This window comes from Zootoca vivipara, chromosome 13 (genome assembly GCF_965207765.1).
Source record: "Zootoca vivipara chromosome 13, rZooViv2.hap1.1, whole genome shotgun sequence".
Lineage (NCBI taxonomy): Eukaryota > Metazoa > Chordata > Lepidosauria > Squamata > Lacertidae > Zootoca > Zootoca vivipara.
In genome coordinates, this window is record NC_142596.1 from 36,297,865 (window position 1) to 36,318,745 (window position 20,881).

Below are 20,881 nucleotides of genomic sequence, written 5' to 3' on the forward strand. Positions count from 1 at the left end.
AGCATTAATAGCTATAATCCTTTCTTGTGCAGCTCACCTAAGATTTTAATGAGAACCATCCATGCAGGTCTCTTCATCAAGCTAATCTTTGCAGGATTGAGGACTAGAAACTTGCCTTTTAGAATAAAACCAGTCATGCTCAGGTGCTGCTGCTGTGGGTGTGTATGCATCTCTGCATGCAGTCAGAGGTTTCTACACAGTCATACACAGACACACACACTTCTCCAATCTCTATCCAAACAAGCGAGAGGCATTATTGCAGTTCGAAAATGCACTCCAGCCAGTCAAAAGGCTCAAAGAAGGACAGGTGAGGAGTAGAGCCTAGGAGGGTCCAGAGGGTTGAGATTTGGAGGGCTGCATTTGGGACTTGGGTTTGAGATTCCCCACACTTGCTTTAACCAAAAATGCCATGTGTTGAATCCTGGGCAACTACTGAGTTATGGACCCACCAGCTGGCACAGTGGGGATAGATCAGGCTAGAGAATGAGCAGTGCTGCAGCTAGGTAATTTTAGACCCCCTACTTCTTTAGAAGGTATTATTATTTATTGATTTATATACCGCTTAGTTGCCAAACATACAGTGGTACCTCTACTTACGAATAACTCTACTTACGAATGGAGCTCCGTCTGCCATCTTGGATGCGGTTTAGATAGGATTTATTCTACTTACGAATTTTTAGATAGGGTTGATTCGACTTACAAATTTTTTCTCCCAATGCATTCCTATGGGATTTGACTTACAAATTTTTTTTACTTACAAATGTGCGTTCGGAACGCATTAAATTCGTAAGTAGAGGCACCACTGTAGTTATGTTTTTAAGTATAGTGGTACCTCAGGTTACAGGTGCTTTAGGTTACAGATGCTTGAGGTTACAGACTCCACTAACCCGGTAGTAGTACCTCAGGTTAAGAACTTTACTTCAGGATGAGAACAGAAATCGCACGATGATGGTGGGGCGGCGGCGGGAGGCCCCATTAGCTAAAGTGGTACCTCAGGTTAAGAACAGTTTCAGGTTAAGAACGGACCTCCTGGAAAAATTACGTTCTTAACCCAAGGTACCACTGTAATGTGTATAACTTCACATTTTGGGGGCTCATTATGCTGAATGCAACTTGACCTTCTGTAGCAGAGTGCCATGGCCTCCTGACCAGGAATTCTCATGGGCAAAGTCTTCCATTTCTGTCAGCCCTAAAGAGGAGATGGATCTGCACTCCCTGGTCTGTCCCTTGTGGAGCTGGGGATCCTGAAGCCCATATCTTCTTCCCCAATGAGACCCCTCTGCCACTAGATTCTCATTACTGATCCACAAGCTCCTCAGAGGATTAAGATAGCCCTAATGAAATATCACCACATCTTGAAACTCCAGGGCTTAGGAAAATGCAGCAGTTGTAGGGAAAAGTACTGCCCCTTTAACTGACCAGGTATTCAGTATTCATGAGGTAAGCTGGGGCTTCTAGCAATTGAATACCTAATCATGTGATACAGATCTGCCAGTTATTACAGGACATTGCTGAGACAACATCTACTTTATATCTCAACTGCAGACTCACTGGCTGTTGTCCTGAAACCCATACCTTGATCCCTCTCCAAGGTGCTGATCTTGCTTGGGCCATCACTTAACTACAGTGGTGGGAACCCCTGTGGCTCAGGACACAAAGTCCTGACCTGACAGCACCACTAGGAATGAGACACATGTGCACTGCACATGTTGAATAGTTCACCTCTCCTTAGTCCTTCACAGCCATCCTCTGGGCTCACCTTTGCCTCTTCATGTTATCTGTAAGCTCTGCTTTCTCAGCATCAGTAACACACTGATGCAATAGCTAGAAATCCAAAGGCTGCTATAAGGACATACAGCACTGTATTATTCTGTGCTAGAAATAAGTCACAAAGGATGTGTTCCCTGAAAGGAATTAGACCATTTCTCTATACAGCTTTTGGTCTATATAGCAATCTTGGAAAAGATAACATTCAGACTGATACAGGGTAAATCAAAGCTGCAGGAACTTCATTCAATCTACCATGGATCAAAATATGCACATCTCTTAGCCAGAAATAGCCAGGTCTGTGAGAACATGATAGATTATGCCTACAGACTTTTGTTGACTGCCCACTCTTTGTTACCTGTGCAGCTGAGTCAGAACAACAGCTTTTTAAAAGAGAGAGAACATTTATTATATATAACAATACCGCATTAGATCCTCAGCTACACCAATGTTTGGTTACATGCCTTTTCTTCTTCATATCTGTAGTCTTATCTTGAAAATGAATAAAAATACATTGAAACACAAAAGATGTGTTCCCAGTCACATGGCTGGCTACAGATGAGCTCTGCTGCCATTGCAAGGAGGTCGAGCAAGTTCAAAAGCACCTCACGGAGAGACAAGAGGTATCTTTAAAGTCCTCGCCACGTTCTTAGCTCTTCTGATGCACCGTTTCCATAGGAACTGGGGCTGCAAAAAAGGCAGCATTTCAGCTCACTTTGATGCAGCCGTAAGGTCTGGAGAAGCTGCGATTTAGTTCTGACCTGAACGGTTACACCAAACAGCCTTGCATCATTGGAACCTCGTCTCTGCCTGTTTTAGCAGCATCGGGGCCACTTCCTGTCAAGTTTGAGGTGGGTGGGAGGGAGGGGTTGGGAAGGCAAAGGTAACCCTGAGGCCAGATAGCCTCTCACAAGGCACCGAGAGCCACCAAGGAGAAAATAACGGAGTCATTTAGCAACATTTGTGCACCATGGGTTATTTTGCTCCCTCCCCATTTTGGTCCCATGGGCCTTGAGCATTTAATAGCGTACAGATAGAGCATTTGACGCGGCACAGATAAGAGGGGTCAGTGCAAGCATAGAAAGCTGCCCTTACAATGAGTCAGATCAGGCATCCCCAAACTGCGGCCCTCCAGATGTTTTGGCCTACAACTCCCATGACCCCTAGCTAACAGGACCAGTGGTCAGGGATGATGGGAATTGTAGTCCAAAACATCTGGAGGGCCAAAGTTTGGGGGTGCCTGAGTCAGACCATTGGGCTCATATGGCTAAGTACCACCCACACTGACTGGCAGCAGCCCTCCTGGGTTTCTTTCTCTACCTTGGAGATGCCAAGGATTGAACCCAGGACTGTCTGCATTAATTCATTTACAGTAATAGAATTTATACACTGCTTGATTGCTGAAGAAACCTCAAAGCAGGTGCTCTTATCTCAGAGCTTTGGGCCTTCTGCATTGGGACACCAGTGTTAGATGAGATTGCCACCACCAGCAAGCAGGCCGAAGAGGTAGAAACATACTTTTACAGGGGGGCCCTTGAAAAAGCCAGCAAATATGATTGGAGGGATGTCACTTATGTCTGGGGAATTTCAACAAGTTAGTACACGTTGCACCCAAGATCTCTGGAACAGAAGGAAAACAGGGATTCTTTGTTCTGCTTTTAAGAACATATCTGCTTGGGAGAGTCAAGAGCCATGCGGTTGCCACATAAGAGGCAGAGAGTCAATTTTCCCTGGTTTTGCTAGAGACTTCCTCTCTGGTCTTCAGCAACAGACCCTGTAGTGACACACTTCCCCTTCTGCCTAAAGAGCCAAGTCCTTAGGACAGTGTTTCTCAACCTTTTTTGGGCCACGGCACACTTGTTCCGTGAAAAAAATCACGAGGCACACCACCATTAAAAAAGTTAAAAAATTTAACTCTGTGCCGCCCTATATTATAATTATGACTGTAAGAAACACTTGCCAAATATTGCTTTCCGGCGGGTCAGTGGTGTGTATTGGCGGCCGCCAGGCTCATTTGCACTGAGCTTTGGGAAAGAGGAGGAGAAATATTGCTTTCCGGCGGGTCAGTATTGCTTATTGGCGGCCGCCAGGCACGTGACAATGCAAATCGCCCTTCTCGTCGCCGCACGTCGCGGCACACCAGCCAGCGTCTCGCGGCACACTAGTGTGCCGCGGAACAGCGGTTGAGAAACGCTGCCTTAGGAAAAGTAAAGGCTCCCTCACCCTCTCCAGCTCTATCTCGTCCGGCTCTCTTAACAATAGTATGGTTAAAAACAGGGCCAGTTTGTCCTTTATCACCAAATCATTTATTTCTTTATTAAATTTATATCCTGCCCTTCCTCCCAATAGGAGCCCCATGCAGCAAACAGCAGGAGATGAACTTTAAAACAATTCCAATATAGAGGCAGTCTTGGAAAGATCTCAACTTAAAAGGCTTGTTGAATGCCTCCAGTATTTGCTGAAAAATTCCACGCCTCTAATTTTCCAAGGGCAGGTACCGCAACACTAAAGGTAAAATTCCTACTACATTGTGTGGGGCAGACGTCCTGATAAGATGGCATCTGCAGGAAGCCCTCACTTGCAAACCACAGTGATTGATTGGTTATATGATTACAATGTGTGGGACAGAGACTGTTAACGCCCCAGATGTAAGCAATTATGAACAGTCACAACATCTGCCAGAGAGGGAGACTTAAGATCTGGAATCTATTTACATCCATTTGTTTACAGAGACCAAAGCTCTAGACCAGGCATCCCCAAACTGCGGCCCTCCAGATGTTTTGACCTACAACTCCCATGATCCCTAGCTAACAGGACCAGTGGTCGGGGAAGATGGGAATTGTGGTCCAAAACATCTGGAGGGCCGAAGTTTGGGGATGCCTGTTCTAGACCAAGGATGGGCAACCTGTGGTGCTCTAGATTTTGTTCAACTCCAACTCCCATCAGCCCCAGACAACATGCATACCGGTCACAGATGATAGGAGTTGCAGATCCCAAAAATATATGGAGAGCCACAGGTTCCCTCCATCCCGGGCTTAGCTTGCATCCTTTGGTATGTGGCATGACTAAAAAGCAGCAGGAGGACATTTGGTTCAGAGATAGCTGTTTAGCCAGTTTTGTGTGAACTTTTCCCAGCAGAGTTGGTTTTGCTAGCATAACACTCCATCATCAAGGTCCATTACGCTGGAGATAGGCAACAGCAATGAAAGGATGGACAGACAGAATTTTCCACTAAGGACACAATTTCTTTCTGTCCTGCTGGTCAAACAGATTTTGTAGGTTTCTGGAGCATGACAGAAACCTGCATATAACCTGTCAACAAAGATAAGATGAGGCCAATCCCTCCCTCTCAGGGGAAAATCTGTTTCCATCTTTACTGATGTTTAAATTTCACTTAGAGCCACACAGCACACTACATAATTACTCACAAAACTGTAAAGGGAAGAGGCTTTTCAAATAAAGTGGTGCCAAGGAAAGTGTTCAGCAAGGACTGCAAATTGATCCAGAATCAATTCCCACTCAGCTACGAACCCTGGACCAGTCACTGCCTCTCAGCCTAGCCTGCCTCACAGGGCTGTTGTAATGATTAAATGGGAAAGCCATGCAGGCTTGTACAGAGCTTGTTTGAGGCCCCAGGAGGGAGTCTAATTCTTGGCATGACAGCATAAGTTCAGCAGGCCCCTGGCGGGGGCACCCAGCTAACTTTCCCCCTTCGAGGTCTGGGGCAAGTGTACCCAGCTGCCCCTGCGTTCTCTGCCCAGGCCTGGAACCACATGTACTGCTTTGCACTCCTGAGAGGAAACACGAGGATAGTCAACAAGTGAGAGAGCTCTGTTCTTTTGTTTGCAGGCTTTCCATTGGTGCAGCTGGTGGTCCACTGTGAAAACAGGATGCTGTGGCTAGACGGGACCTTTGGCCTGATCCAGCAGAGTGAGAAGCAATGAAAGCACTCCCAGTGCCCACGTTAGAAAAGAGGAAGATGATGTAGCTAAATAGAAAGTGACAGGGTGTGGTTACTGTTGGAGACACATGGCAATACAGGGGTTTCCAAAATGTTAAAAGTGCTGAGAGTTGCTAAAGGTTAAGGTAAAGGTACCCCTGACTGTTAGGTCCAGTTGCGGACGACTTTGGGGTTGCGGCGCTCATCTCGCTCTATAGGCCGAGGGAGCCAGCGTTTGTCCGCAGACAGCTTCTGAGTCATGTGGCCAGCATGACTAAGCCGCTTCTGGTGAACCAGAGCAGCGCACAGAAACACCGTTTACCTTCCCACAGGAGAGGTACTGTATATTACTGCGTATAAGACTACTTTTTAACCCAGGAAAATCTTCTCCAAAGTTGGGGGTCGTCTTATATGCCAGGTTGTATTTCTTATATGGCGAGTATATCCCAAACTCTATATTTTAACTGGAAAAGTTGGGGGTCGTCTTATACGCCCAGTTGTATAAGATTTATTTATTTATTTATTTATCTACTTGCACTTTGACGTGCTTTTGAACTGCTAGGTGGGCAGCAGCAGTTGCTAGGAGAGCCAGATTTTGACTGGGGACTTTTCAACTTGCGCCCTTCACAACATTGGTGCAGCAACTCGGAAAAGTAAGAGTGATAACTGCATGTACACAGGGACTGGCAGGCAGGCTAAAGAAAAGGAAATCAAGATGATTTATTCAATTAATAATATTTACATCCTGCTTGATTGTGAATAGAACATCTCAGGGGTTTATCAACAAATAAGTTGTGCATCTTCCTCTGTTCCCTGAAGGTATTCACTAGGTCTGGTATAACTTACACTCTTGCATTATGAATACAACTGGGAACAAATCCAGGAAGAAATAAAATGTTCTCCTGAACATTCTTATTATCCAATGACATACCTCTCAAACACACACTCTCTCTCAAACACACGCACGCAAGCTGTGGTTTAAAAGGGACAGCAAATGAGTAATTGCCACTCCAAAAGTAGTATCTGGAAATCTCCTGACAGCAGGAGGAAGAGATTAAAACCGCCAGTCGCGCAGAGAAGTAGGTGAGGTGTTCTAAGGCCAATGGGAAAGAGATCTTAGGGAAAACCTGTAACAACTTGTTGAATTTTCCCAGACATATTTGCTGGTGTTTTCCAGGATAGTTTTAAAAGAATATCCTCAGCCTTCCTGTTACTGATGTCACAGTAGGGAAAGCCCATAGTTCAGTGGCAGAACAGCTGCTTCACATGCAGAAGGTCTCAGGCTCAATTCCTGGCATCTCTAGGTAGGGCTGGAAGAACGTCCCATGCCAGTCGGTGTAGACCAGGGGTTCCCAAACTAAGGCCCAGGGGCCGGATGCGGCCCAATCGCCTTCTAAATCCGGCCCGCGGACTGTCCGGGAATCAGCATGTTTTTACATGAGTAGAATGTGTCCTTTTATTTAAAATTCATCTCTGGGTTATTTGTGGGGCCTGCCTGGTGTTTTTACATGAGTAGAATGTGTCCTTTTATTTAAAATGCATCTCTGGGTTATTTGTGGGGCATAGGAATTCGTTCATTTTTTTTTTCAAAATATAGTCCGGCCCCCCACAAGGTCTGAGAGACAGTCGACCGGCCCCCCGCTGAAAAAGTTTGCTGACCCCTGGTGTAGACAATACTGAGCTAGATGGACCAATAGTCTGACTCAGTATAAGGTAGCTTCTTATGTGTTCAAAGGACCAATCCAAGTGACTAGAATCAATGTCACAACTCTTGCAGAATCAGATGGGCTGGTCAGGAATTCACACCGAAGAGCTTGCCACTCAGGACTAAATGGCACGGCGTGTTAAATATGCTATTGCTAGGGAGGAACAGATCATTCTGTTTCCAGATTTGCACCACCCATAGGTATGCTCCATCCCATTTCCCTCTCTGCGCATATAAGAGTCTCTCTCTGCTGTGAACATACCCTGAAAGAATATTCCACATCCACTGGTCCTAAGTATTAAGTATTTTCGAAAGTGGTTTGTTTGCCTGTCTGTCTCTCTGTCCATCCATTCTCTATGCATTCAGATATTGTTGCCCCCATTTGGCAATGAGGTTCCCCAGTGGAGAAACCGGTTTCTGTCTTTGTTTGGAAACTGTTAGAACCTCCATATGGGGTTTTTAAAACCTTAATTAAACAACAGCCCTCCCCCAATAATTATTTGACCCAAATTCAGATTGGGCCAATCCATGGTTCCAGATCGGGACCCTGAGCCAGGTGTGCACAGCCCTAAAACCTAGCAAATGACACTTTCTGAGCCACACCAGGTGCATTCCATTAGTAGTATGTAAAGGAAAATTGTATCAATCACTCTGCATACTATAATTTCCAAAACAAGACATCAAGCACAATCGCTGTATTTTTAAAGGATGTAACTCAGGTCTAGACAGCTGGGGGGGGCAGACAACCCAGTAATCAGGTTTGACCTTAGATTCAGTTCCCTGCTCTATCATCACTGGCTCATTTCTTTTTCAGAGTATCAGAATGATGCTTTCAGCAAATACCCAAACAGCATCTGGAGATGTCAGCTGGTTCAGAAAATGACATTCAGATTACTGACATTGACCCATTATTTTAAAAAGCTTGTTTTATCAGCATTAAGAGATCCACCATGTGCTCCCAGGTGAAATTCAGAGTGCTGTTGATCGCATTTGAGTTGGAAGTGATTCTGGGGGGCATCTAGCTGAAAGCTACCGTACCTGCACACAAACTTAATGGAGGGTATGGTACAACTGCACTACCGCTGGGAAATGGCTGACCAGTCTCTGCTGAAATGCCTCTCGTGTTGTGGCCCCTGTATCTAGAAGTGAGCTGGACACAGAATTTATTCAATTTCTTACTTGTCCTTCGCGACATAGTCCCATGACATCCATAAACACACACCCACACCCCAAAGTGGAAAAGCGTTTTAGTGATAATTATAATGATAAGATCAATTATTTACCCACTATTAAATTAAAGGATTATTTAAATGTCGTAACATGTTACCCACCAGAAGTGTTATAAAGAGTGTGGACTGCGTGGTGATACATAATTAACTTTTCCAGTACAGTATGTCCCTGCCCATATCATAAGATTCCCTTTCCCAATATGTCCCTGCCCATACCAAAACCCCACCCTTAAAACAAAAGGACAGAAAAATAGAGCTGAAGGCATCCACATCTGTGGAGATTATACTACCCTTCAATTCTTCACTGTGGGGGGCGAGGTGGGGGGTTGACTTTCTGCAGTCTAAGAAAAGTTGGAAGAACCACTGGGAAGTTAGACACGAGTGAACAATGCATGGCAATTCTGCATTAAATGCCTGGTAGAGAAGCACCTGAGCTAGACTTGAGTTCATGAATGCTTATGCCAGAGGTGCCTGCAAGGGCACATGTACCCTGAGAGGCATTCCCTGGTGGGTGGGTGGTGTGCTCACAACAGCTTCTCCAGTTTGCAAACATGCCCAAAAAGGTTAATGACCCTTCACTAATGCCGTAATGAATTTGTCAATAAAGCATCACAAGACTCTTTAGTTGCTTTTGCTGCACATACTGGCATGGCTACTTCTCCGGAAATTGTTTTATAGTGTTGTTGGAACTGATTTTTTTTATATTAAAAAAAACCTGGTTAACTGCCTTGATTTTTATGGTTATTGCTGTTATTGCCATGGCCTATGGCTAGCGAAATAAAAGTCTATGATGATGATGATGGTAAACTGCCTTGCGCAAGCAGGTTCTTTATATAATGAGTATTTCCTGACCAATTATTTTGATTTGTAGTACCAACCTGGAAAATTATCTGTGGTATCCCTGGGATGCTTTGGATTCCAGCAGCTTTGGAGTCATCTGTTCTCTGCACTTTTGCATGCCTAGCTTGCTCGCAAGGAAAGAGCTTTTGCAGCAGACGGAACTCCAAAGCAAAACTGCAGGAATCTACATTTCCTCCTCCCCCAACCACTGTACACTGCAGTATCAAGATAACTCACCCTGGAGTAACCTGCAGTAAAAAGGCAAAAGGGAAATTGTGCCAGAGGAGGAGGAGGAGGAGGGGAGGAGGAGGAGGAAGAAGAAGAAGGAGGGGGGAGGAGGGGGAGGAGGTGATGATGATGATGATAAGTGCCAATGCAAAGCATGGCTCTGAGACCAGGCAGCACATCTGAGATGGGTTTTATCGGAAATTATGAAACTAAGGCTGTGTTGAAGAGCCTGGAAGAGTGCAGATGGCAGAAGACACTTGACATTTCAGAGTGCATTGTGTGTGTGTGTGTGTGTGTGTGTGTGTGTGTGTGTGTGAGAGAGAGAGAGAGAGAGAGAGAGAGAGAGAGAGAGTGACCTCATTCAGAGACCTATTGCATCCTAATGAATCCCACAAGGAGGAGGCCCAACGTTACCTTTAGTTAAACACCATGTTCTGCCTTCCTCTCTTGACAAAAGTTCTCTCTTATTCCCAAGGGACTTGTTCCCTCTTAAATGCCCACTTTTCTTGCAGTTGAAATATTGATCCTTTCATCAACCCCCTCTTCACATTTCCTGGAGTGTTTGTTCAGTTGTGCAAGCCACTGAACCCAGCGACGGAGTGTTGGCTCTCTCGGGATGGGCCTCCTCAACCTGAAGCCTTCAGGGTGTGCCAATCCATTCCTCCCCTCCACCAATTTGCTAAGGTCAGAGGCGTATGACCTGGAGCCTAGATCCATAGAGCTGGGTAGGGCTACAATCCGTCAAGCGCAACCCCCTCACATACATCCAAATCAATCTACACTACAAACTAGGAGCAGAGCATACATACACCACACATTTAGAGCACATGGTCTTCCCCCAAAGAATCCTGGGAATTGTAGTTTGTTAGGGCTGCTGGGAACTGTAGCTCTGTGAGGGTGAAACTAAAGTCCCCAGGATTCCTTGGGGAAGTCTATGTGCTTTAAATGTATGGTCTGGATCTGCTCTATTGCAAAAGTCCACAGAGACAAGCAGAAATAAAAAAATCTCTATATGAAGCTGGGAGAATGAAAACTATATCACCTGAAATTCAAAAAAGAGGAATTAATTTTTGTTTTGTTTTTTTAAACACAATTACTTTTGATGCCCTCCTTGTTCTCAGACTCTCAAGGGCGTGGCACTATTTTGTAAATAGACAGCTTTTCTCTGTTTGCAGCAGGAGACAAGCAAGGTAGATAAGCCTTTCTGCAATAACCTCTGCTATTCCAGTCTAGAATTTTAAACTCAAATAAAGAGAGACAAAGTGCAAACTAATATTACCAGACTGGAGCAAAGTTAATACGGGTAGATAGACAAACAGACAGACATATACACATACCCACAGGGCCATTGGCTGTCCTGGCCTGAGCTGAAGGGAGTTGCAGAAACAACATCTGGAAGGCCACCAATTCCCCATTCCTGATATACTGTACATGTATGTTTCCTTTGAAGCTAATAAATGCTGGTGGGCACCAAAACCACCATTGTCACCAAACCTACAATCAGGTAAGAATCATGGTTGGTTCCCAAACAGTGAAACCGATGGAAATTCAAAACTTCTAGAAATGTCACCCTCAAACTCCCTGCCTATTATCTCCAATGAATGGGGGCAGGCTTCGGTTACTCAACAGTGAGAAAAGAGCTTTTCACAGGCTCTTCAGAGCCCTAGCATTATAGATATTGAGGCAACCAGCACAAAACGACCCAGGGCCCAAGTGCAAAAGAAGAAAAAGGCTACATTTCCCACGAACACAGGAGCTGATCCACTTGGAAGTTCTGCTTTGCAAATCCCCACTAAAATGAGTGGAAGTTGCACAAGAATATGGTCAGGAAACATGGGACCCATTTTCCCAAGAAACTTCTCCTACACAAGCCTAGTTGGAATAAAGAATAGTTGTGTTCTTGCTGAAAGATCTAAACAGAAAAATCTGGAGAAAGGAATATAGAAAGCTGTATTATACAGAGCCAGACCATTGGTCCATCTGGCTTAGTACTGTCTGCACTGACTGGCAGCAACTCTCCAAGGTTTCAGGTAGGGAACATTCCCTGCCCTATTTGGAGATGCCAAGGATTGCACCTGGGACTGTCTGCATGCAAAGCAAATGCTCTACCACTGAACCATGCCACCCCACCCCACCCAAAGACCAGAGCTCAGTGGTAGAGAACTTATGTTGCATGCAGGAAGTCCCAGGTTCAAATCCTTGCAGTTTAAAAGAATCAGGTAGTTACTTAAGTTTAAAAAAGCCAGTGGACTAGAGAGAGAGGCCAATAGAGCTGCCTCTGGCCTGCAGCCAAGTTGTGGAAAATCTCTGCTAGAGATGGAGAACTGCTGCCAGGGAAGATAGTGAGCTAGATGGACACTGTGACCCAGTCTAAAACTATCCAGTCTATTCCTCTGACTCTGCTGCCATTACGACACCCAACCTCTCCGATCTGAAGCAGCCACCAAGGCCAACCACCTGACCTTAAGAGCAGATGCCAGGGTCCAGGCAGAACTCTAGGGACACAGGAAGCTGTTCATAGCAGCTGAGACTATTTGTCCAAAGACTGTCAAATCTGTCTACCGTAGCAGCTCCCAGACAGAGAAGAGTCCTTCTCATCAAGTGCTGTTGTGACATCTTTTTTAATGGAAGCTGCCAGGGATGAGCGATAGTCCTTCTCCACAAGTGTTATGGTCCTGAATAAAACTTCTCCAACATAATCCAGCTATTCCACCTCCCGGAGAATCCTTCATCCTTACAGAAGAGATATTCTTTTCCCACCCAAAACAAGCATCACAAGACAGAACTGGAATTCTACCTCTATTCAAAAAAGACGAAGGCCAAAGCAGAGCTACTTTCAGTGGTGAACTGGTGCCACAGAAAGTGCAATACTGACACCAAGGAAGAGGAATAATTCCCTTTGAGTTAGTATTGATATTGCTGAACTAAGGAACTCACATCTTATCTGTTAATGGCTCAAAACTTGAAAGTTGCATTACTCCCTTCTTGGAAAGAACAGCTTTAAAAAGTTTGGGATTTGGCTGTAATGGCAACAGTAACTTCATATCTAAGAACTGCAAGTGAACATATAAATAAATTCTGGGAAAACTGGTTGCCCTGTACAAATACTGTCAATAAAACAATTCCCGTGAATGCAAATTCAAGTAGGTTTTGAATTTTCTGGCAGGAAATATTGTAATTTTATATTAAGTCATATTTTTTTACAGGATATTATGGTTTGATCCTTGCCACACACACCCCAGATTAGCTTTGTTCATTGTTGTTAATAACTATCAAATGGTTTTTTAAAAAATTAGAAAAAAGGAGCAAGAAAGGCAAAAGGAGAGGAAGCTGACACCTAGTTCTACCCCCGGCCTGGTGGTAAGGGCGAAGGCAGGCAGAGGCTGGCTGAGAGCACAGTGAGGCTGCTGGGGAACTGCCCCACTTGCCCATATGAACCAGCCTGCACTGCAAGTTGCTTTGTTTACAACCCAAGCCAAAGTCTTCGGCCCTCTGGCACAGGCCAGCCCCAGCCCCAACAGCTGGAGCAGATTCACCTGTAGGAGGAGCTCCAGCCGGCTTGACAGGCCCTCTGGCTTCCCCCTGCACAGCTGCCTTTGTGTCAGAGCAAGGGAGCCCCCCCCCCATCCTACCTGAATCTAGATAGAGGGAGGCTAAACCAATTCCACAATTCCTACCTGGGTAGCAAGGAACTGGGTCTACACCCCATCCCTGGGTGAGGTTCTCACGAGCAGAGGAGGGAGTGACGTCATAGGGAAGGGTGCATGATTCATGCGCTGCTTAGAAAATACACCCCCCCCTCTCTTTTAAAGCGAGGGCGCACGTGGGGGGAGGGGGGAGAACTTGCACGCCGACGACCACCTCTGCATCCCCTCAATGCACGGGGGGCGGATTTCTGAGCAGGAGGAAACAAGGAAACGCGAACAAGGCACGGAGGAGGAAAACGGTGCTCCACTGAAATTGAGATGTCTTCTTGAAGGAGGGCGGGCGGGCAGGAAACAGAAGCAAATTACCTATGGGAAAGGAGGGAGGCAAGGAGGAAGAACATTTTGGGAAGCCCTTTGTACGCTGGCAACGCAAGATGGGTTTTCAAAAAGGGTAGGGGGAGCGGGGAGCAGAAGTGGGGACGGGGACGGGAGGGGGCTTTCCTTTTTATATACAGTACACACAGCCTCAGTCCTGGATGGAGAGAGTGAAGAGGCGAATTCCTCTTTGTGGGTATTCAAGAGCTTTCAGGACCAGCGTATTACAAAAGCCACACACACACACACATAACAGGAGAACAAAGGGAAAATCACAACAGCTGCAAAACCCGGTGAGGGGCCGCACACACAAACACACGAAAGGAAGAAGCAGGTGGGATCGAGGCCGGGGCAAGGTTATCTAAGCAAGGCAGAGGCAAGGCAGGCCGCCCGGGAGTGGCTGTGCCTGGGACGCCGGGGGAGGCTGCATCGCTGCCTGGAGCGCAGTCGGGAGGAAAGGCGGAAGAGGCGGGTGGTGGGCCGCTGCCCCTTACCTTCTCAGCACAGCTCTCGGGGTCCCGCAGGCGACGAATCCCCTTTACCGGCTCCGGAAACTGCCGGCACCGTTGCCATCCTGGCTCTGTTGGCTCAGGCCGGGGAGGCGGCCGCTCGTTGCCAGCTGATGCGCCCGGGCGCCGCCTCCCATGACGCGCCGAGAGGGGAGGATCTGGAGAGGGTGGGTGGGTGGGGGTCAGAGGTGCTGGGGCGCAGTCTTCTCCTTCCCGTCTGCTCCGCCCTTTTGGGTTGCTCTCAACAAGGGGATATGCCGCAGAAGAGCTCAAAGAGGCACGTCTGTAGGAGCTTTGGGGACCCCCCCGGAAATACCCACCCTCAGAAGAGAAGGACTTCTGGAGCAAAGCTTGCAGAGCAACTGTTTCGCATGCAAAAGGTCGCAGGTTTAAACCCAAATGGGTTTTGGACCCAAAGCACCTTGTGAAAGCTGACTGGCCATCGAAATTAGTGTGTTTATTATGAGATGGGCGCTCATTATACATGCAGTTATTTTGCAGCGTCCACGTCCACGTTGGCAGGGAGAGAGATCTCTCCCCCGCCACACACACACACTCGCACAAAATGTTTAATCCGGATTTACCCTTTCCCGGGGAAATTACATGTTTTAAAAATCTGTTTCTAGTGACCCACTGGTGCTTAATAAAATAATTCACTAAGCACAAAACAGAGCTACAGCATGTGCCCTTAAATGCAGGGAGCGGGGGACAAACACGAGCCTGTAGTCCTTAGTTGGATCCCACCCCTTTATTTTTGCTTGCAATCAATTTGCATAGGAAAGAATAAAATTCCTGGCCCGCGCAAAGTTGTTTAGCGTTTTGTAGGAAGACCCCCAAAAAACCTAGTTTTAAGATTTTGGAGCTGTTTCCACTGCTTTTTCCATCACACATTGCCATGCATCCAGGTTTCCCCAGACATTTCGCTTATTCGGCAATTCCCACCCACCCCCCACAACATTTTTGCACCCACAAACCAGGACATGTCTGAATAGAGACATTATTGGATTCTTATCTCATTATACATGATAAAGCCATCGTTTTTATCCATCTCACCCCTTGCTTTTTCCTGCAAGACCAATTGCAGTCGTTAACAGTCGTCCACAGGTTTACCACACCTATCAGCCAATCACCCATTCCCACTACCCTTCTGAGTAATGCCCCTCCCCACCCTCTCACCCTCTCTATAAGGGTCTGGTGACTTCTGTTTCAGTGTATCTGAAGAAGTGTGCATGCACACGAAAGCTCATACCAATGACAAACTTAGTTGGTCTCTAAGGTGCTACTGGAAGGATTTTTTTCCCTTTTAGTCCCTGTTAGCAGTTGTGCAGGGTGTACAGAAGAGACGGATATCCTCTGCAGGCTGCAGCAATATTATGGATAATCTAGCCATATAACATGCCAGTGGAACAAAAAATCATTCAGCACCAAGAGGCTTATTAAAATAAACTATAATAACAGATACTAGGTAATAAAGTTTTCACCTGCAATTTTTCATAGGGCGTTGAAAGATAGCTCACTAGCGCCCCTAATGGTCATCAGGACCTGGGAAGCTCCCCTATGCCATGTCGGTCCATTGGTCTATGTAGCTCAATATTGTCCACACTGACTGGCAGCAGCTCACCGGGGTTTCAGGCAGGGAGTCTCTCTCAGCTCTACCTGCAGATGCTGGAGGTGGAACCTGGGATGTTCTGCACTCAAAGCAGATGTTCCACCACTGAGCCACGACTCTTCCTATTGCTGTTATGTAAAATACACACCTGTTTCAGAGTGAGGGGAAGTTAAGGATGGCGAAATGAAGAGACATTTCTACAAGGCAACACAGACACCATCCTGTCATTCTCTTTGCTGCCTGCAGAATCCCCTCCACCACAAGTACATATATTTTTGCCTGCATGGGAAATATGGAGAAATAGGTAGGGTTCTCATTTGATAAAAGAAAGCATGCTCAGTTAAACAAGGACATTTATAAGCCTTGCTGTGTTCAAGGTGGGCTCACTACAGGGTACGTATGTCTACAATTGCAGCCTTATAGCACCATTCCAACGGTCTACTCAGAAGTAATTCCTATGGAATTTGAGAAGCTTATTCCCAGGTAAACAGGGTTAGGATTGCAGCCTTAGTCAGTTAATGGGGGGAAATGACAGTTCTGAAGCAAAGAGCATACTTCCATAGGAAGTGGCACTCCCTCCTTGGAGTATGAATGGGAATGGACAGGCAATGGCAGATTAGATGGGCCCAGTAGTGCAGTAAGCCCCCAACATGCACATTTAATTTGTGTGCATTCAGCTTTACACACTTGGGAAATTATTATTATTATTGTAATTAAAAGGGGTTGGAACACAGGGGGAAACAAGACTTTGGCAATTGCACCCAGTGTGTGTGTATGTGTGTGTGTGTGTGTGTACGAAATATAGATGCCATCTTTTGGGTCCCCTCCAAACCTGTGATTTATTTGTTTTTTTACATGGAAGATGGAATTTCTGCTATGAAAAAGGAACTGCCAAAGTGACAGAACCAGACCTTCTGCCAAATGCACCACTGGCATATATATCACTGCCTCCCACTGCCAACCTGCAGGGCCAGCCTGGACGGATATCACGTTGGATGGTACCAAAAGCCACTGAGCAATCAAGGACATGCCACAGCGTTGCACTTAGGAAAGTAAAGAGGCAGCCATTTCTGTCCCATCCTGTGTCTATTGCAGGGGTCAGCAACCTTTTTCAGCCGTGCACCAGCGCACCGTCCCTCAGACCATGTGGTGGGCCGGACTATATTTTTTGGGGGGGATAAAGAATTTCTATGCCCAACAAATAACCCAGAGATGCATTTAAATAAAAGGACACATTCTACTCATGTAAAAACACCAGACAGACCCCACAAATAACCCAGAGATGCATTTTAAATAAAAGGACACATTCTACTCATGTAAAAACACCAGACAGACCCCACAAATAACCCAGAGATGCTTTTTAAATAAAAGGACACATTCTACTCATGTAAAAACACCAGACAGACCCCACAAATAACCCAGAGATGCATTTCAAATAAAAGGACACATTCTACTCATGTAAAAACACGCTGATTCCTGGACTGTCCACGGGCCGGATTGAGAAGGTGATTGGGCCGCTATCTGCTATGCCAAAAACTAGCATAATTTATTACGCACCCAATTTCAATTGATGGGAACTGTGTCAAAAGCACAGCAGAGAATAATGAAATTATTTACATAATATTTGCAGGCTCATGTCCATTTGCTTGGTTTACATTCCTGATCTCTGACAAACATGCAAATTGTGGAAATTTCCACTCCCATTTCTGATGGAATTCTCCAACGTCCCTACCGTAGTTGTACTCTTTTGATGCCTCTCTCCCAACAGAGTTCATCCATCAGACTCCATGGTGCAATGGCAGGAAATTAAAATGTTTACTTGCACAAAACATTGGGTGATGCTCCCACCTGACCCACCTCTTGGCACCTGAAATAAATGAGAGACGTTATTGTTTACTTATTACATTTTTATCTTTCCCTTCCTCCCGCAGGGGCCCAGGGTGCTTAGTTTCATAACATTATTTCCCTGCCTTTGGGTGTCATTCCTGTAATCAACGGCTGATTCTCAAGTTACAAGAAAAAGGTTCAAAAGCAGGTGTACCAACCTCTTGTAACATGATCTCTCCCATAGAGATAGGTGCAGGTTCTACCGGTAGTTGTGTATGAAGCCCACACCTCCCTCTTTGGAGATGTCATCATTCAATTCACAGGGAACATAGGAACACAGAGTATCATCTTCTATGCTAACTTGTGAGTTTCAGGGTTTCAGAGAAGGAGTCTCTCTCAGCCATACCTGGAGAGGCTGGGGATTGAACCTGGGACCTTCTGAATGCAAGGCCGATGCTCTACCACTGAGTTACAGCCTTTCTTGCCCATAAACATGCAGCAGCCTTGAAGGCTGGATCACACATTTATGTCAATATAGCTATCTACACACATTGCTCTTAAAATAAATTTATAATGCTTCACTATATAGAACTACTGTATATAGAACAATGCAATACACAATTGATACTAAGGTGACAATGCAATCCTGTGCCTACTTACTTGAACTCAATGGGACCTACTTCTCATCCTACACATCTAGGATTGCAAAGGGTACACAAATGTCAAGAAGGTGAACAATAACAATCCATCAAAACATAACTAAATAATTTAAAATGCTAATCCCATAAGAAAACGATCGTTACTAGATGCCTTGAACAACAGCTTTTTGTCCTCTGGTGTGTGTGTGTGTGGTGTTTACCACCACTCTTTGCAGGTAGCGAAAACCCATTCACAATGGCCTCAGGCTGGAGGTAAGTTGTATATATAAATAACCCTATCATTTCCTTGGTTTATTCATATGAGGCATCTAGAAGTGTGTGCTCTGCAGGAGTTTGGGGAGCTCAGTCATATAATGAATGCAAGTGGGACTCCCAACAAAATATTGCGGTGTAGGAGACTCCCAGACCCTCCAAGTGTCCCTATTTTCCAGGGACAGTCCCAGATTTGCAGGAGTCATCCTGTTTTCTAATTTGATCCCGGAATGTCCTGCTTTTCTATAGGACGTCCCTATTTTCATCAGAGAAATGTTGAAGGGTATGGAGTTAAATGAGCATCCTGGCTGAGAGGGCATTTGAAACCTGGTCTCCCAGGTCCTAGTCTGACACTGTAACCATTGTGCCACACTCTCTTTTTTGTACCTTCTGCAAACCTCAGGGTTTTCCCAAACATGCCAATGCCCCCCATCATATCTGCCGTTTTGGCGACAATCCAAAATCATGTAAGTTTATTTTCTGAGGCAGTTTAAATGAAACTTTACAGCTGCAATGCCAGCAACGGGCAGAAGATGGTGATGTGATGTCACAAATCTAAATAGAATTGGCAAGAATTTCCCACACATTAAAACATAATGATAGTGGGGTTTGTTTGTTTTTAATAAAAACACACACACCTATGTTTAGCCTATTGGGATTTTTACCTACCAGTTATACAAGCAGTATCCATGACTCCTAAAACACGGTTCCTATTACGACTCATAATTTGACAGGTGTGGTTTAGGCACTTTGCACACTGGGCCAGAAACTGTGTGTAAAATTCTGCAAGGAATACTGGCAACATTCTACTCCTCTTCTACCCGCCTTGTATTCAGTAGTGATCATTAGTTTTCAGCCATGTTCTTCATCATGTTTTGAGTTGGAAGTTCCTTAGGACTGGTACAGAATAAGAACGCTATCCTCTATTGCCATCAGTCTTCCATTGGAATTTCTTGCTCAGTCTGCTTCCTGTGGTTCGTGAGGCTTTAGATGTTTGCCCTGCATCAGATTATGTCTTAACTCAGGGGTCAGCAAACTTTTTCAGCAGGGGGCCAGTCCACTGTCCCTCAGACCTTGTGGGGGGCTGGACAATATTTTGAAAAATAATATGAACGAATTCCTATGCCCCCCAAATAACCCAGAGATGCATTTTAAATAAAAGGACACATTCTACTCATGTAAAAGCTTGCTGATTCCCGGACTGTCCGTGGGCTGGATTCAGAAGGCGATTGGGCCGCATCCGGCCCCCGGGCCTTAGTTTTCTTAACTCATCTGCCAGTTGGAAGTAGGGCTTCCTTTCTCACATTTGCCCATTCCTGTTCTCCTGAATAATATTTTTCTGCTTTTCCCCGTGGCTGACTTACCAACACTCCAAATTTCCCTGAATAAGGCAACGTAGATAACACTTGCCTTAAATCTGTCCATAGGGTTTGACCAAAACACACCATCATCATCATAAAAAAGAAATCTCCAGTTGGAAAGCAAGCAAAACAACTCAATTACATTGTTCTTCCCCAATAAGCCACTGCAGGAGCCCGTCTCGTTGCCTGGAGACACGCCTCGAGGGACTGGCTTGGAACCAGTAGAATAGTAAGCACTCATGTAAAACAAAACAGGGGGAGGCCTGTTCCTCAGAGCTACATGCAGAGAGGCTGTGCTGGCTAAACAGAGTCTAACACAGTTATGTCCAAATTCTGTTTCGGGTGCCTAATCCGGCCGGCTGGTTGATTTAATCTGGCCCCTGCGGCAGTATTTGTCCTGTGGTAAAAGCCTTAAAAAAGCTCAACAACTTCAATCCGTAAAAAAGCTCAACAACTTTAGTCGGCCCTCACTGGCCCTCTTTGAAAAAATCTGGCCCTCTTTGAAAAAAGTTTGGGCCCCCCTGGTCTAACAGGACAAAATTTGACATTCTCATCCCAATAAAAGACAGATCTTGGGCTATGTTAACAAAAAGCAAAGCAAAACGAAAAACAAAAACAGGATGTTCTTGGGCCTGAGAAAAGAGGAACAGAAAAAAGTGGCAAGTTGGTTCTCTAGATGATGGGGATGTGAATGATATCCACATGGCAACACACTCTTGGGCGCATCGTTCCTTCTATTACCAGTGTTCAGGTGTGAGTGCCAATCTTTATATAGCCAAAGCAGGACCATACACACACAAGAGGAAAGATAGCAGCAGCTTTGCAGAAGTACAAAAAACCATTTAAGGAAAAACCCAAGGGGGACCCTGCCCCCTGTAGTCTCTCCCCCACACCTGCCCCGCAAAAAACAAAACAAAACCCCAGAACCCCAGC

At 45.6% G+C, this 20,881-nt stretch overlaps 1 protein-coding gene across 2 annotated transcripts in view; it reads right to left on the reverse strand.

Annotated features, from left to right (window-relative positions):
* ABCA3 (ATP binding cassette subfamily A member 3) overlaps positions 1-14,357 on the reverse strand; it is a 69,115-nt gene extending 54,758 nt beyond the window's left edge. Inside the window, exon 1 of one of the 2 annotated variants that reach the window (XM_035130689.3) lies at positions 14,226-14,357. The gene's annotated coding sequence lies outside the window, so the exon portion shown is untranslated. Of the gene's footprint in view, positions 1-13,386; positions 13,409-14,225 lie in introns of those variants that run through there. The other variant, XM_035130693.3, reaches the window with a different exon arrangement.
* Positions 14,358-20,881: the final 6,524 nt, after the last annotated feature.